The sequence below is a fragment of the Canis lupus genome, chromosome 6 (assembly GCF_048164855.1).
Source record: "Canis lupus baileyi chromosome 6, mCanLup2.hap1, whole genome shotgun sequence".
Lineage (NCBI taxonomy): Eukaryota > Metazoa > Chordata > Mammalia > Carnivora > Canidae > Canis > Canis lupus.
The window spans coordinates 4056785-4060732 of NC_132843.1; positions in this window are offsets into that span (position 1 = coordinate 4056785).

Consider the following 3948-nt stretch of genomic DNA (forward strand, 5'->3'; position numbering starts at 1 on the left):
GGAGCAAAGGGTGGGAAGGTGGAATTCAAACCCACTATTCCCCAATTCCCACAGACATCACCAGGCCCTCAGCATTTCTCAACAGGGGTATAGCTACTGCCTTCCTTGGTTGTTTTCTGACTCCAATCTACTCCACACAAAGCAATTTTAAAACTTAAAAAACAACAACAACAACAACAACAACATTTAAACTTAAAAAAACAAAACAAAACAAAACAAAACAAAAAAAAACAAAAAGCAGTCCTGGCTTTCCTTAACAAATCTCTGTAATGCTCTTAGGTTTATGGGGCCCTGTCCCCAGCCGTGGTATGTTGGTATGTTGCCCTGTGGTCTGGGGTTGTCATCCACTGACTGAGCCACTCCATTGCTCCTGCCTCAGACCTCACAGTCTGCTGCCACCTCATCCTGGAAACTTTCCTACCTCCATCTGGGGCTCCTCACCCTTCATCTGGGTCCAACAAAACTTCCGCTTCCTTATAGGTTTTCCTCCCTGGCTGGCAGTGCCTACCTGTGAGACTCTGTCTCCGCATCCTGTTAATTCATTCACTGGCCTTCTCGAACACTGCAGAATGTGCTCAGGGCCTGTCTCTCCAGAGGTGGTGGCCATCATAGCGGGTTTCTCATCCAGCACCCAACACTCAGCACACAGTGTGCATGATACATGTCTGATGAATGAACGTGTGGACTCTGATTTCTCCTACTTACAACATATGCGCTCTGCCTAGAGGAGGGCTCCACTGTGTGTGCTTATAATTTTTGGTAGCTTTGATTTTTACAGTCTGAATCTGCAGCATTTCAGTCAGGCTTTCAAGGAGTTCAGGTGTTTCTTCCCACTCTGGCCCAGGTGGGTGGCATCTTCCCCATCTTCTGAACAAGCTAGCTATTCAGGATCATGTCTTCTGGCTGTGTCTTTTCCATATAGAACCCCTCTTTCTCTCTTCCCTTGACAAGCCTGTTGATTCCAAAATTTGCTCTCTGATATCTTCTCCTCTGAATTTTTTTCAGGATTTATTTTGAGACTTATTTTGTCACTCCATCATGTATCATGTATTGATAACTGTTTCTGTGATTGTGTGCCTCATCTATCCTCCCCCTCTTTTAAAATGCAAAGACTATGAATTTTATGCTTCTCACAGTGCCTTGAAAGCACATAAATAATATATGATTCTTATTAGAACTTAAGAGCATGTGGTTGCATGAAGGCAGTGATTTTTTTTTATAAATTTATTTTTTATTGGTGTTCAATTTGCCAACAGATAGAATAGCACCCAGTGCTCATTCTGTCTAGTGCCCCCCTCAGTAAGGCAGTGATTTTTAACAGCGTTTGGACCACTCATATCTTTGGGGCTTTGAGTTGTGTCTGGTGCACTAATATTAGTTGAATGAGTTAATCTTTTAAAGTGTGGTGGGGAGAATATCCTTATTCCATAAAACATTCACATTTTATGATAATAAAAAATCAACATAATTTTGAGTTCTTTTGAGTATTACTTCAATGCATCAGCTAATTTCTATCATACTGAATCCAACAAAATAATCTGCTAACAGGGTTGATTTGCCACGTCCATCAAAGAGGTGAATGGAAAAGTAGCATTTTGGTTACAGAAATTTGCTTTATAGCATTTTAGAGACACAATGCACAGTAACAGAATTTGGAAGAGGGGAAAAGTGGGATCCATGAGGAAGTGCTCTAGTCTGTGATTCAGGACACATGACCCAGACTGAGTTTCATGATTAACCAGCTGGATGACTTTGGACCAAGAACTTAACTTCTCTGGCACTCGCTTGCCTCATAGAGATGAGGGGGTTATATAGGTTCTATCTAGTTTTTTTTTTTTTTTTTAACATTGGGAGGTTTATTTCTAGATCATATAAGCTGCTTCTGAAGGTCACTCTGATGTAGTGGAAAGGGTTCTGGACAGGGCTGCAGGACCCTTGAGACCTGGGGGTAATAATAAGACATACCAGGACCTGAAGTTTAACTTCAGGTACTTAGAGGTATATAACAAACACACAGATAAGACAGGAAGTTAGCCCTGGCTAACCTTAAAATTGAGTTCCTAGGCCTACAAGGTTGATAAGCAGGAAGCTTAGACCTTGAGGTCAGGCCAGGGCCTCCCAAGATTGTAGGGACATGATCCATGCACAGAATGGCATACAGTTAATTAAAACAACCTACAAGGGACGCCTGTATGGCTCAGCTGAGCATCTGCCTTTGGCTCAGGGCGTGATCCCGGAGTCCCAGGATCAAGTCCCACATCAGGTTTCTTGCATGGAGCCTTCTGCCTATGTCTCTGCCTCTCTCTCTCTCTCTCCGTCTCTCATGAATAAATAAAATCTCTTAAAAAAGCACAATCTACAAAAGGGCGGCAATGAGAAATATGAGGAATATGGTATTTTAAATTCTTTACACTGTGACAGGCTACACCCCAATTTCAACATTAAGTTTATGGTATTGGAGTAGTTACTTGCCCAATTCACTCCAACACGCCTGAAACTCTGGACCTCGTTTTCTGTATAATAAAACTTCTGTAAAGTTGAAATAGATGGTCCTTGGGCTCCCTTTCAACTCTACCAACCTGTGATCTAATTTTGCCTCCCTGAAATCATAGGTAGCAGATCCATTTTGACTTCATCCTTCTCTCTTTGGTGTGGTGACCTGATACTTTTTGTTGGTGGAAGGGTCTGTGGAGCGTGAGGCCACAACCACTACAGAGCTCCTGGTTGCATGAACGCTGTTGGATGGAGGGGCTCTCTGCTCTCTCAGCCCGGGGCTTCCTCTATCAGGAACAGTTCAGAGAGATAGCCTTGTGCTCCCACAGTGCTTGTCTCGTTACTGATAGAACACACTGGCAGATCTGATGCCCAAAATGTTCCCACCAAAGCTTGCTTTGCCCACGAATACCCCTCTCATGCACACTGAAAGTATCCTCATACAGTATCGGTCCTTTCCCCTGAGGGACCAACTCCAGATTCTGCCTCTGTTCCTTCCTTCCTCTGGTGAGATTAAAGAATGTCACAACAGCGTGAGCTTTTTTTCTTTGCACAACCAAGACTGAGGCATGATTTACATAATTTACCAATACAACATTTCTATTAGCAATTTAGTAGTGGTGATTAAGGCCGTTAATAATCACCATAACATGGGGGTGTGGTGGGGAGTGAGGGCACACATCCTCCACAAAAAAGGGAGTGGGGGGAAGGCTCAGCCACTCCAAAGGCACAAGGACTATAAATGGGAAAGGAGCAGGTCCCCAAATGGGAGTTGGGCAAAGTGGTACATTCCTAGCTATGGAATGAATGAAGCTGACACCTCTTCACAAGCTCCCCCGCCCCCTCAGGAATGAGGATGCTATGTTACCATTACTATAGATTATAGATGCTTTGATGTTTGCCGAGGGAGGCAGAGGTGCTCAAGGTTTTAGGCATCAGTGCTTGTGGGCCCTTGTGTATCTTCCCATGAGTTCCTTCAGGTGCTGATTTTGTTCTCTCAGCTCCCAAACTGTTTGTTGAGATGCAACAAACCATGCGACAGAATGTCCTTTGCAACTGGGGTCAATGTATTTTCTTGTAAATGTTTAAGAACAGGTTTGGTGTCATTTTTGTGTCCAAAGACTGCCCAGTGAGGTGGGGAAGGCCTGAGCTCTCAAGTCAGAGACTCAGGGCTCTAATTCAGTTCTCTATTTTCATAGTTGGGTAACTGAGGCTTAGGCATTTCACCTATTTCCCGACTGGTAGGATGAGGGTGATTGCATCAGTCTCTTCTACCTTAGAGGGTTTTGTGGGGATCAAATGAGATTACGCATGGGAAAGTGCTTTCATAAAAGCAAACGTTATTGGTTACATGGATAAAGATCATATATTTAACAATTTAAACTGATATATAAAGGGTATGCTCTAAAATGTTTGTGTGAATGAATGAACTTGTCTAAGTGTTTTTAATGTTTT